Consider the following 15,431-nt stretch of genomic DNA (forward strand, 5'->3'; position numbering starts at 1 on the left):
ACTAAAATAGGGATCAAACCCATTGATACTAAGGGAGTTTTTGTGAACAAATCGATCTACCCCCTTGTAGGAAGATGGCTTATAGGAAATCGACCTGAAAAAAAAAGTTTCTACTACCACGGCGGATTTTTTCCGAAAACCAAAATCGCCCCATTCTAAACGGAGTCCGACAGCACAACCAAATCTCCCTGCCCCCAATAATGGAAAATATTATAGGTATGGGCAGCTTGGTCATATTGCCAAATATTGCAAATTGTCTAAAAAGGTTAGGAATTTTAACCTTGATGATTCTGTTCTTAGCCAAATCCAACACCTCTTATTAGAAGAAAGTGGAGATTCTGATAGTGGTAATAATGAATTTGACCAAGAATTTAACTAAATCCAGAATGATGACTTGGAATCTTTCCTGTCTGACCAAGAAGACCAATTAAAGATCAGTGTTCTAACAAAGGAACAAGATCTCCTCTTAGAAATGATTAGCAATATACATGATTTCGATCAGAAGAAGTATTATCTAGACCAATTCAAAAAACTCTAGACAAACTTTCTACGTCTTCGTTTGGTGTATTCTCATCCCCAGATCACAAATACTTATAACATCACTAACGTTCTGAATTAGTTCCCTTCTAGTAAGCCTAGGGCGGTAACTATTCAAGACCTCCAATATGAGATAATACTCCTTAAAGAGGAAGCTAGGCATATCAAAGCAAGACAAAACTTAGATCATCTTGTCCTCCAATAATTTTCTATGAAGGCTGAACAATCTGAGCCAATAGATGTCACTGATCCAGTGGATTAAGAGATTGAAGAAGGTGATTTCCTTTTTCAATACATTACAAAAATTACCATTAGGAAATAGCATACTCGGATAACCTTGATCAGAAACAAGACATTTATCCTAGATATCATTTCCTTGTTTGACACTGGTAGTGACCTCAATTGCGTCAAGAGGGACTTATACCTACTAAATTCTTTGAGAAAAATGTGGAAGCCCTTAGAGCTGCAAATGGCAGCAAACTAAGAATCATACTACTAGAAAACTGTAAACTACCTAGGAATTTTACCTAGTGAATAATATCGCAGGAAATACAAGCAGATTTACCTACGAAAATATTAAATTCGTCAATATTAAAATATATTACCTGCGAACTATATATTTGCAACAAATTTTGCAGGTAAATTTGGCGCCATATTGTGCAAATTTCGTACTTGCAACATTACCTGGGGAAATATATCAGTGGGTATTTTATCTCTAGGTAAATCCGCAGGTATATGAATAAATATATATGTTTTTTAAATTCATATAAAAATCCCTAGGTAATTTATCCTGCAGATTTACGTAGAAATATTTTGGTTAAAAATTATGTAATGGATTTTATTACCTAAGAAATTATTTGCAGATTTTGTGCTGCAAATTTTGCTGGGAATTTATTCTTTGGGATTTACCTGCAAAATTATTACTTGCGACATTACCTGGGGAAATGTATCGGCGGATATTTTATCTCTAGGTAAATCCGCAGGTATATGGACAAATATATATTTTTTTTAAATTCATAGTAAAATCCCCAGATAATTTATCCTACGGATTTACGTAGAGATATTTTGCTAGAAATTTATGTAATGGATTTTATTACTTGAAAAGTTATTTGGGGATTTTGTTCTGCGAATTTGTTGGGAATTTATTCTTGGGGATTTACCTGCGAAATTATTACTTGCGACATTACCTGGGGAAATGTATCGGCTTGTATTTTATCTCTAGGTAAATCTGCAGGTATATGAACAAATATATATATTTTTTAAATTCATAGAAAAATTTTCAGGTAATTTATCCTACGGATTTACGTAGAAATATTTTGATGGAAATTTATGTAATGGATTTTATTACTTGAGAAATTATTTGGCAATTTTGTGCTGCGAATTTTGTTGGGGATTTATTCTTAGGTATTGACCCATGAAATTATTACTTGGGACATTATTGGGGGATTGTGTTCCTACAAATTTAGCTGAATTATTTCTTGGAGATTTACTTCAAAATTATTACTTGAGAAATTATTGGGGGATTGTGTTGCTACAAATTTAGCTGAAATTATTTCTTGGGGATTTACATAGGATTTTTATGACTTGAAAAATTTAAATATGAAAATAATAAACTTGAAGAATAGAAAACATAAAATAAAATAAAATTAGACATTAAATCGGTGGACACGTATAATCAAGCAAAAGATACTGCAAAAATTTAATTTAGTTTGTTGACATAGATGGTATCACAGATGTATTCAAGCTAAATAAACCTTAGCTTGACGCGTTATGTTATCACCAAAAAATTAAAGAGATGAAATTTTATTGGCGTAAGATAGGGCGAAGAACGAATCAGGGCTCAAATAGAGCGTATTTTTCTATTGGTTAATTTAAATATAGTTGTCAGGCAATATACTACGCACGAAAATATAATATATCAATATAATATACATTTAGGAGTCATTTGGTGTGAGATATAAGGTATAATAACATAAAATAAAATAAAAAATTATTTTATTTAACATTGAGTTGAAAGTATTAGGTAGCTTTAGAATAGTATATATGATGAGATTAGGGATGGGCATTCAGTTTGTTTGATTTGTTTATTTAATATCAGTTCGCTTTTTCGATTTTTGGATTGACGAAAATGATAACCGTAATCAAACCAAAATAAATTCATTTTGATTCGATTTCTATAAATTCGGTTTAGTTATTTAAAATTTTATTTCGATTTTGAAGATTAAAGTAGTGAGTCTTTCTTTGTCATGATCGAGCATTAGAAATTGATGACTTTTTTTAGAAAAAATAAATTTTTTCAAACCTATTTTTCATTTTCAAATATAAATAACTCAACACGGATAAATGAAGTGAAATAATGAAAAAAAATTATTTATACTGAATATATAAAATAAAAAAATATATGTATATAAAAAACATAAAATTTATATATATAATAATATATATATATTATTTATATAATTTTGATTTTTCGGTTTAACCAATTTTTTTTGAAATAAAAAACTGAACCGTTTTAACCAAATTTCTAAAATTAAAAATCAAGATCGATCAAAAAAATTAAAAAATCAAAACCACAATTAAATTTTCTGTAAGACAAGGAGAAGACCTAGAATCAAAGTTTCAATTGTTTGAGAGATATTCAAAATCAGTGGTTAGTTTCTTCGATTCATAATTTTGTATTCATAATTTATAGGTGCCTATTTTGAATTATTGTTATCGTTGATTTTAAAGTAATATATTATGTGTCGTATTTTTACTTACACAATTTATTCATAACTAATATGAGAATAATTATATTATTTATTTTACTATTATTATTATTGTATAAATCCAAAACTTTAGTCGATTTAATTTTTTTAATTTATTTATTTTCTAACTTGATTTTGCCAATTTGTAACAATTTTAGGCTAATTTAATCTAATTTATTACAATCCTAGCTCGAATTGTGTCCAATTGAACTCAATTTCAAATTTCATTCTTTCTTTTAAAACCATATTCTTAATATTTAGATCTCAGTCATTGATCAACATTTATTTATTTATTTATTATTATTATTATTATTATATTTAAATAACAGCCTAAGTCGATTCAATTTCTTCTCAATTTTATTTAAATTCTTGCCAACTTTATATCTAATTGATGTCAATTTTAACTGAACTTTGAATTCAATTTGGTTAATTTTTAAACCAAATACGTCGTATTACGAGGTAATATACTCGCGTATGTAATGTATATAGTACATATTTCAAAGTTGATTGTCAATCAAATGTATATATGTATATATATATATCATGTAGTGATGTACATAGTAGTCAAAAGCTAGCTAACTGAATCTATATATCCAAATACATTGAATAATACGTTAATATCATATGATAGAGGTAGTAATAGACTATTGAAGTTATAATAGTGAAGCTAATTAACCGATAGTTCATCAGATTAATACGTTATATTATGATATATATATATATATATATATATAAAATACTATATTCAAAAACTAATTAATCAAAAAATATTTGTAGTATATGTTGACACCCAATTTTGATCACCTCATATTCATTTTAGGCTGCTGTTTTATAAAATTATTAATTCTAAATATTAATAATTTTTACACCTTATTCTTGTATCAAACAAATATTGACGTGTCACATTCATGATTTAACAAATATACAAAGTATTTTATTACTTTTATTATCATTATCATTTTTTTACAATTTATAAATTTAAATGTAATATTTTTTACGTAATTTATTAATATTTATTAAATTATTTGATATTCACACTCCTAATTTTACAAACATATGGTCTTATTATTATTATTATTATTATTATTATTATTATTATTATTATTATTATTTCAATATTATTATTATTATTATTATTATTAAAATGACAATTAATTTTATTTAATTTCTTCATGCCTTTCATTTTAGCCTTTTTTTGTACCCAATTAATATCAATTGATATTAATTTTGATCTCCAAATAAAGCTTTAATACTAGAAGATTTTTTTAATTCTTTTAATCTTAGCCGTGGATCAAAATTGATCCAACGGCTGAGATCCCATCATCATTTCCTCTCCTTTTAATCAAAACAATAAACCCTAACTCCACTTTTTGTCAATACCAGCCGCCCACCTCTATTTTTCTCTCCTTCCTGTCTCTTCAAACCAACAGCAACCGTCGCCTCCCAGCCACCATCGCCTGTAGCTGCTCCGTCCAACTACTGGCATAACAACACCAGCCATTGACGAGAGCCCAACGACCAGCATCTTCGGTTGCCGCTCATCAAAAAATTCATCGCCAGCAAACCTTGATTCCAGCCGCCACGCACCATGTTTTTTCTGAGGTATTGATAATAGAAAAAAAACCATGAATTATTGTTCTTGAGAAAAATCAGTGCTTATTTTCTTCTCCAGTACTACGTGCAGTTCTTTATCATACGTATGCTTCTTTTAATTCATTTCCTAATGTGTTAGAAAAATAAATCGGAGCTAAAAGTTCCCTTTAACTGAGCTTTAGCAACAAAAATTGACAATGTTGACGCTGATAGTTTTCTTGTTCTGTTTTTGGCTGTTATTCTCAAGAAGTTGTTAGGAAAATTTAAACAGACGAGTAAAATACAAACTGCTACGGATCCGTTCGAGTACAACTGGAACACATCGAATGAAAGTGCAATAAGTTTTCCATAGGAGCCTGAACAGGTAGCTAATACGACTAGTTTTCATTTCACTTAGTACAATTAATCCTAAAACATTTGTACTGTTTTACTTCACATACTTTTGAGTCTAAATTCTTGAAGGATTTGTCACTTTTAATCTTAACATTCTTTAGCTGTTCAAGAATATTGTGTAATTTTGATCAATAGTCTTCTTTTAAATTATTTCTCTTAAACTGTTATGATTATTTTCATGTGATTGTGGTAATAGTCTTAACAACTTAAGACATATGAGTAAGATGAGTGTTAAATACCCACTTGAGAAGTGGATTAGCGACTTGAAAATGATTTAGTGTAGTTACTTGAAAGGTGAACTTGTGTTTTGAAATTAGTAAAGTGTAATCACTTGAAAATGTGAATTCATGACTTGAAATTGGTTTAGTGTTGACACTTGAAATGTGAATTCATGACTTGAAAACGGTTAGGTTTAGTCACTTGAAATGTGAATTCATGACTTGAAAATGGTTAGGTTTAGTCACTTGAAATGTGAATTAGAGAGTTGTAAATGGTTAAGTGTAGTATTTTGAAAATGGTTAAGTATAGTGACTTAAAATGACAATTAGCTATTTGAAAATGGTTTGAGTGTAGTGACTTAAAATGTGTATTAGTTAATTGAAAATAGTTAAGTGTAGTTATTTGAAATGTGTACTAGTGACTTCAAAATATTATAAGTGTAGTGACTTGCAGTGTGAATTAGTTATTTGAAAATGGTTAAGTGTAGTGACTTGAAGTGTGTAGTAGGGACTTGAAAATGGTTAAGTGTAGTGACTTGAAGTGTGTAGTAGTGACTTGAAAATGGTTAAGTGTAGTTACTTGAAATGTGAATTAGTTACTTGAAAATTATTAAGTATAGTCATTTGAAATTGTGAACTTATGACTTGAAAATGATTAAGCCATGAATCCTATTCAATTGATTTTTCCATAATATCCATTGAAGCTCTTCATCTGTTTTCCAATTTTGCATGAGATCATACCAACACCCTCTGGATCAAATCAGTTTTTTGATCTTTAAAATTAAATTACTAAAAAAATAAAATTGTTTGAAGTCAAGTCCTCTGGTTGTAGTTTTCCCCTGAGCATCTGTCTAACTATGTTTCTGGCATGACTATTAGAGATGGGTATATAATGGACATGCGACTAGATATTCCCCTGCACATTTGTTTATAGGGTACAAGTAATTCTTTTTTTTTTTTGATAAGGTACTGTAACAAAGGAAATAAATGATTTTCAAAGAACTTGTGCTGCACGGTAAAGGATGTCATTCACCCTCTTGCATAAATTTGTGTGGTTGTTTTATAACTATGAATTTCTTGTTTACGAATTGTTAGCTTGGTCTTTTTCTTTCTTAGCTGGTGGTTATACTGTGAGTAGTAGGATTTTTGACTTGTTTTAATTTTCTTCATTGATCTTTCTTACATATTTATTTACTTTTGTTACTTCAACATTTTGTGTTAATTTGTGCTATCACTTTTGAATAAATTATATAGAACTTAGCATTAGTTTTAGAAGACTTTTTGATTCCTTTTTTTTATTATTTTGAACCTGTCTTCTGATCCATGAAAAAAGAACCTGGCATCTGACATGTTCTTGTATACCATTTATTTATTTTTATCACTGCAGCATTTTGTGGTTAGATTGTAACACCAATTTGAATCAACTAATATTGAGTTGGAAAATTTTAGAAGGCTCTTTGAGATTTCCCTGATTCTCTGTCTTTAAATATGTCTTTTATAATCATGAAAAAGAAAATTTGGCATCTCACATGTACATGTATAATATCTTGTTTTAAATAAAGAGTTCTAGATGTCTGGTTATATCTTTGAGAGCTTCTCAATTTTTCTTGTCAATCTCCATAATTCAAAGATATTTTTGTCATGCAAAAGGCGTATCAAACAATGCTATGGAAAATTGTAAGATTACGAGGTATTTTTCAAAACATCAAGTGGCTCTCTTTATCTCCATTAACCAGAGCTGCTCATTTTAGTGTAATGGATACTAACTATGTTCTAGTCTCACTTCAAATCTCTAGTCTGGAGCACCCTTCATTTCGAGCACGTGCTCGGTCTATGCTTAGTGTTGATACCAAAATATTCAGAGATTATTCAGATGATGTTGCTACATTAAGGTACTTAATACTGGTCTTGTTTTCAGTTTCCTATGAGTTCATGCCAGTATATCAGTAAAACATTGAAATGTATGAAGAACTCAATTGTTCTTTTTATTCCTGCCGTTATTTTTGGTTCATCTTGCATGTTTTTGTCATTCATATTCTAAGTTCGCAATCCTTCAGTTCATTTGCTTCCATTATCGATCCGAGAGGTCAAGCTTCTTAAATGAACCACTGAATGCAGTGTTTTGATGTTAGTTAGAGCATGTTTTCTATAGAACACAAGTGCATACCTCAGCAACTACATCTCATATGAAATGTTTCTGTTGATGAAATTCCATTAATATTATTAGTATCTTAAACAGGGAAATTTGGCTTTTTAATCAGTTGTTTTGGCTACTAGATTTTGATGAAAGGGCTTAATAGGTGTTGAGGATGGGTTTTACATATCTGCTAATTAGTACGGGGTGCATTTGAATACTAGTCTTGGATGTTAGTGTGTTGGCTTGTGGGTCTAACTAGTCTTGGTGGATGAAGTTACAAATTTCATGCTGTAATTAGTACGGGGTGCATATAATTAACTAGTCTTGGTGGATGAAGTTACAAATTTCATGCCGAGGGTCTTGCGCTCGAACCTGCACAACTACACTAATTTGCCGGGGGTCTATATAAAACAACCTCTCTACTTCATCTGAGGTAGTGGTATGGTCTGCGTACACTCGATCCTCCACAGACCCCACTATCTGGGAATACACTGGGTATGTTTTTGTTGTTGTTGTTGTCTTGAAATGTATACTTGTGACTTTAAAATGATTAAGTTTAGTGATTTTAAATGTGTACTAGTGACTTGAAAATGGTTAAGTGTAGTGACTTGAAAATGGGTGTAGTGACTTGAAATGTGTACTAGTGACTTGAAAATGGTTAAGTGTAGTTACTTGAAAATGGTTAAGTATAGTGACTTGAAATGTCAATTAGCTATTTGAAAATGGTTTGAGTGTAGTGACTTGAAATGTGAATAATTTATTTGAAAATTATTAAGTGTAGTGACTTGAAATTGCGAACTTGTGACTTGAAAATGGTTAAGTGTAGTTACTTGAAATTGTGAACTTCTGACTTGAAAATGGTTAAGTATAGTCTCTTATCTTAATATAAAAGTCATAACAAGTCACAATAATCTAAAAAATCAACTTTGATTTTATCCTGTTTTATATGCTAAAATATACATGTTTATATTTATTTATTTTTATAATTTTATTTGATACTATAATGTCATATAATTTATGCGATTAGTGTATTTTTAAACCTTCTCGTGAAAGAGGTTTAACTGTTATTTGAACTAAGCCAAAATTGAGGTAATCGTACTTGCGCTTACATCTCTCAATAGTCCTTGGATTGAGAAGCTTGATATCCTCATGATCTGATTCAAGAGGGATAGTTTATTCAACAACTGAAATATGGTAGTCACTTGTTAGAGACCACCATCTGGAAGGAGCTTTATTAATTTGGTCTTGAGGATGTCTGGGAATTTGCCAGTCATCAATTGATTGCTGCAAATAAAAAAAGTTAATCTCTTCCTTGAGCTTTGAATTAGGAAAATTGTTGGAAGTTGAAATGGACGAAGAAGATAAGGAATTTTTAGAAGGAGAAGAGAAGGGTCGGAGGAATGTTGTAGAATAATTTGCAGAAGATTAAAACAACAATAATAACTTAAATGTTTCCTATCCTTGGATCAAGAAACCATTCGGTTCCATAAATAAAAATATTCAAGTACTTAACTCAATATTATATGGAAGAATCAGATCTGGAAATTAAACTAGTGAAATCATGTCTCAATTCTACATGTCTTAACTAGATCTATTTTAACTAAAGGTTCTTTAATCAGATAGTCCAAAGGTTATAAATAACCATCTGTAAGTCCCTAAGTCTCCATGGGTAATATAGCCATTAATGCTTAGGTAACCAATGATCACAGTACCACCTTCAAAACGATCCTTTTGTAAAATAGATTTCGCTAAGTCTAGTATATTGATTCAAGTTTTACCATTTAAATTAAAGATCTGACAGTACCATATAATAGCAAGTTAAAAAAAAGAATAATAATCTTTACTTCCCCCCATGACTTTGATACCAAGTACACGAAAGCGAACCCCCTAAAATATAGAGGGTAAGGTACGGGGAAAGAATGGAAGGAAAGGAAGCAAGTTAATAAATACTTAAATGTAAATAATGCAAAGTACAATAAATAAATTAGGCGGAAGGGTTGACCATATGTTAATGATGCAACTAATTAAATAAAGTAAAGAAAGAACACAATTAGAAAAATTGAATTTTGATATTAATATCAAAATTAAATTTAAAGATTACAAAGAGAGAGAGAGAAAACTCTAACCAAAAATTCTAGTGAGAGAGAGCTTTTTCCAAAGAAAATAATGTGTCCTCAAGAAAAGAGGTGACTATTTATAGACAAAAGATGCTACAGTAAAAGTGCTATAGTAACACCTTTAATTATTGCTACAGTGTTGCTACAGTGAGCTAAAATATCATCCACTATAATTTTCAGTAATTTTTTATTGACGTCATGCGTGACATCAATGTTTTGATGTCAAATTGATTGAATCTCTTCTTTATCATCTGTGTCTGATTTTGCCATTGAATGTTGATTGCTAGGAACTTCAACTTTGATTTGTTGGAGTATTTTTTTCAAATTATTGAATAAAATTTACTCAGCTACTTGACTTAGATAATTGTGCAGCTGCAATTGATTTTCATTGTAGAAAAGATATTTAGGCGGCATCTGCTAGAGCCAGATATTCAGGATTGTGACGAAACCATTTTTCTATGTCCGATATGTAAGTTTCCGTTGACTCCCAATTCTTGTACCATTTATAATGGCCTTGGAGATCTAACCATGGAAGCACCCTGTGCCCTTTCGATTTGTGGCACACAAATTTTTATGAAAATATCTATGGAATATGAACCATGTGGGAAAATTGTAAAAGTAGAGGGATTTGGTGATCATCATGAAATCTTTATGTAAAATATTCATATCCTTCTCAGACTGGGGAGGAAGGATCTCAAATTTGTGACTATATATCGGGCACTACTGATGTAGGAACCACTAGGGAAATTCCGTACCTAGTTGCTTACCCCATAGAAAATACCAAGAATGTTTGTTAGCTTTATTTTGAAAGGTGAATGCATTCATCCATGCTCTTTGATAATGAAAATAATTATAATATTGAGGCTTAAAAACTTCAGTAATCTTTTGATATTTTGTTAGATGCATACCTCAATCCTTGGGTGAGATAATTTTGTTAATCCAAACCGTGGTATGAGTAACATAAGATTGGATTTGTTTGTCTTTGTAGGGTTTGAACAAACAGTACTTGGTATCTGTTAGAATGAATTAATAAAACTTCTGGGTATAGGCAGGAGTTTTTTGGATAAAATATATTGTAGGGATAATTATTTACTTAGCTACCTCCTGGAGGTTGGAGTGCCAATACTATAGTTCAATTTGGATTATCGTTTGAACACTATAATTTTTTAAATATGTTGGATCATCTGATAAGGATCCTTTACAGGAGAAAATTGGCTACGGAATAGGTCAGGAAATAGTTTTCGTTTGAACAAGACAAATATTTGAATTATTTGGGGGAGAATTAAAGGAAAAATTAATGGGGTTTTCTACCTCCACTAGATTTTTCATGGTGCCCTTAGCAACCTTAAAATAAGAAGATGATGCATGGCTTAAGTCCTCAACTTGTGAAAACATGTTTTGGAAGATCTGAAAATCTCTCAGATAATCCCTTCTGTTGGCACCAGTAATGCTGGTCGAATCTTTAAAGCCTATAATTAAGCGTCATTGTTTAAAATTATCTTCCATCCAGGGGACAGACACTTTTTGAGCTAATTGAGTCTCTTTTTCTTCTTCGTCGACTAAATCATCCCTTGTTGGGGTTAGAAATTGATATTTGATTTATACTTGTTTGCATAATAAAAGATTCAGGTAATCCCTGCATGGCATAATCAACTGGGGTTTGATATCTTGGTTAAAATGTTTCAGCCACTACATTTGAAAGTTGCTTTGATTCAACAGAAGTTTTTAGTTGTGGGGTAACAACTTTTTTGGTGGTCTCATTACGAGGTGGAAAAGCTGGAATTTGTGAAAGTGGAATTATTTCTTTTTTCTTTTTTCTGGGCATTTTATCTTCCTTACAAGAATTCCTTAGTAAGAAAATCTGGTCCCTTTGATATATTCAATATGAAAATCAGAAACAGATAAAATTGCTTGCAACCTAGAAAAATATGCTTAGAGGCTAGGTTTTGCACATCTTTTTGTAAAACAGATTTCACAACTTTACAATCAACCTTTAGTAAAAAATTGTGGTTTAACGAATCAACTTGAAATTTAGAAATGCATAACACAGTTGCTAAAATTTCTTTTTTGATAGTTGGATAGTTTTGTTGAGCTTTATTACAATGCTTAGATGCAAATGAAACTATATGTTCTTTATTATTTTTATTTTGTTTTAGAATAACGCCATAGCCTAGTTCTGATGCATCAGTTTCAACAATTTTGAATGAAGAGGGATCGAGGAGGGACAGGAAAGAAAGGCCTTTTGCCTTCAATTTGATTTCCTTGACTATATTTGTATGGTTTGTGGTCCATAGAGGAGGAGGCTTTTTCATCCTATCATGGAGTGGCTGTAAAAAATTGTTAAGATCGAGAATAAAATCTTCTATATAATTAACACATCCTAAAATCATTGGATTTGAGTTTTATCAAGGATTTGATCAGGAAATTTATCAGCAAATTGGATGGACAGTTGAATTGGGGTAGTAGAACCATGACAAATTTTTTGACTGAGAAATCAGACATCGACCTGGAAAAGACTGTACTTAGTTTTGGACAAAACTAAGCCATTTCTCTGATGATACTGAAGAAAACTCTTAAATTCTTAAAATATTGGTTAATGCTAGTGGAAAATATTAAGACATCGTTAATATAGACTATAATGAATTTTGAAAAAGGATTACAAATATCATTCATTATTTTTTGAAAATCAGAACAGGCATTTTTCAGGACAAAGGGGATTACGTTCCATTCCTATTACCCGAATGGTACTGTAAAGGCAGTTTTGTAACGATCTTTTGGATCAATATGGATTTGCCAAAATCCTAACTTAAGATCAATTTTTGAGAAAATTAATGCAGCATAAAACCGCTGGAGCAGATCTTTCTTATTTAGAATAGGATACGTAATTCATCGAAGGGTGGAATTAAGAAGTTTGTAGTTAATAACCAAATGAGGGGCTCCTCTTTCTATTTCAAAGTTTTTATTGACATAAAAGGCAGCACAACTCCAAGGAGATTTACTTGGCAAGATGATTTGTTTTTGAAGAAGATCATTAATTTTCGTCTGACACTGTATTGTCAGTTCATGATTCATTTGTATTGGTCGGGCTTTGGTGGGAATGGTTTTCTCATCAAAGTCAGGTTCGTAAGGAAGCTTGACCATATATTTTTTGCGATATCAAAATGCTATGGGAAAATCAGCACAAAGTTTTTTTTCAGTCTTTGTTTCTAAGTCCTTGACCTTAGATTGAAGAGAAGGCTATTGAAGCTATTGTTTCGGCCTTCGGAATGTAATTTCTTCCTTGAGGAAATTGATTTGAGCCTCGTTATTATCCAAGAAGGATAAGATTTTGTGAATGGGAGGCATGTCAAAGGGGAGAAACATATTATTGTCTTCAATAGTTATTCCCGTATGAGTAACACTGAAAGGGATTAACGTTTCAATAAAAGGAGTGCCTAGTATAACAGGACCGGTTATATCCCTTACTAGGACAGAGGAAGTAGATGACGACAGAAGTGAATTTCCTAAGGAATTTCGCATTTCGACATCAGAAAGTTTGTAACTGACACTACAAGAAAAATGCTTATTACTTGGGGATTTTCATAGGAATAATGTGGTAAAATCCCCAAGTAATTTGATTACCTGCGTATTTCTTACCAATTAAAATCCAAAGGAAATACCTTCGTAGGTAATTATTACCTACAGATTTATAAAATCCCTAGGTAATTTATCTTCAAAAATAAATCCACAAGTAATTATTACCTGTGGATTTATAAAATTCTTAGGTAATTTAGTTGCGAAAATAAATCCGCAGGGATGTTATTTGCGGATTTATTTGCGATTAACTGTCAAAATTTTGCATGATTTTTTTGGTAAAATTTCATAAAAAAGAATTTTACCTGCGGATTTTCACGAAAAAATTTATAAATTATTCCCCACGGAGATTCCCAAGTAAATTCGAAGGAAATTTAGAGGTGAAAATTCCTAATTAACAAAAGAAAATTTCTTGCGAATATTTATGAAACTATTTCGCAAGAAAATTCGTATGAAATGCCCCAAGTAAATCCGCAAGGATAAATTTTCTCAAAAAAAAAATTAATGAATATTTAGCATATACATCCCCATGGAAATTCCCAAGTAATAATTCACATGTAAATTACTAGAAACATTTCACAATTAGTCAAAAATCTATTCAAAACCTCCAATAATTCTCAAAAAAAATTATTTAACACAAGTTTAATGTAAACCATTACAGCTAACAAAAAAACATAATTCATAACATCCACATCAATAATGTATGATTCTTAAATGGTCCAAAACAAAATATTTCAAACTTGAATCTTCAAAAAAACTATCAACCATCAGGATCAGAATCACTTTGATCCACGTTATCAGGATTAGAATCACTTTCATTCACCTCTTCAAAGTCATCATCACTTTCGTCCTCATAAGCTTGGTTGTCTTCTTAAGATGGGCGTTCATTATTTGAACATGATTTCTTGTAAATGCTTCATCAACAAGTCCAATTCCTTTCTCATCCTCCTTCTACAATTGATGCACTTTGAGTGGCTAATATTTCTTGCTCCTTTCTTTCAAACTCATTCTGCATAAGAATATGTTAATTTAGATCATAAAAAGTGCTAGATACCTCTCTGCTCTTTTGTCTTAGAGACTCCAGGTTCCTAGAATTCAGTGATTCCTTCCTAGGAATGTTGAAACGAGTCTTTGTAATAGTCCAATTAATTTTGACTATTTTCCTAATTATACCGTATCTTTGAAGGATCTAAACATATTAGATTCTTTAACACTCAATATTAAGACATCCAATTAGAAGACCAAATTTGGGTCTCTCCCAGTAGCAATCATTTACAGAGTAAGTATAAGGTCATGAATACCACCTTTGGCCCCGGTGCTTTAAAGAATAGCTATAAAGGAGAAACTGTCCTCTTCTAAACTAACCTTCTACGATCTCACTTATCAGTTCCCAAGCCAATCTCCTGGAGTCAAGTATCCTTGCCTCAAAGTTGGATATTGTAGAAGGAAACTCCAACAGAAAACCCTGAGAGTACTACAGTTTTTCAGATCCGATAATTCTGTACAGGAACTATTTCTATCTCTTTCCAAAGATCTCTTAGCCAAAGGATCTCTAGCTCCCCGTCAGTTCTTCTCGAGATTCAGATGACTAGGATTTCAGTTTTTTGATTTCCTTTTAGAATCAAGATTGTTTACTTCTATTCCACAGGAAAAATATTCCATGGAAACACCTCCTACTGAGATCCATGATAATCCACCCTAATCACCAACCTACTTGGCCTTAGGTGGAGAGCTCGGGGTTTTAAGTCAGTATTTTCACATTGATAAAAAAGCTCTTGGAACAGAATTTAATTCATCTAGAAATATTTTTAAATGAACATGGTTTTTCAATAATTTCAAAAAAGATGAAAGAAGTAATATCGAAGAAATTTATTATGAATTTTTAAATTTTGTCTAAAACCAAATTAATTTCTTTGAATGGTTTGAAGCATATGTCGAACAACATCAATTAGATTTTCCTTTTTCTAAATCAATTAATATTTCAAAAGTATGGAAAACTATAAATGGTGCGGATATCACCGCTGAACTTTCCCCATCACAAGGTTTTACTATTTCTCATGATAATAGCCCAATCACTGCTTCACCTTTCAAGAGGAAGGCTGAAAACGATCGAGTT

At 31.1% G+C, this 15,431-nt stretch overlaps 1 long non-coding RNA gene across 1 annotated transcript in view; it reads left to right on the forward strand.

Moving 5' to 3' along the window:
* Nucleotides 1-4,668: 4,668 nt before the first annotated feature.
* The window catches only part of LOC107870653, a 30,005-nt gene continuing 19,242 nt past the window's right edge, over nt 4,669-15,431 (forward strand). Inside the window, exons 1-2 of the long non-coding RNA XR_001674239.2 lie at nt 4,669-4,886; nt 5,128-5,241. This is a non-coding gene — a long non-coding RNA (uncharacterized LOC107870653). The remainder of the gene's footprint in view (nt 4,887-5,127; nt 5,242-15,431) is intronic.

The sequence above is a fragment of the Capsicum annuum genome, chromosome 5 (assembly GCF_002878395.1).
Source record: "Capsicum annuum cultivar UCD-10X-F1 chromosome 5, UCD10Xv1.1, whole genome shotgun sequence".
Lineage (NCBI taxonomy): Eukaryota > Viridiplantae > Streptophyta > Magnoliopsida > Solanales > Solanaceae > Capsicum > Capsicum annuum.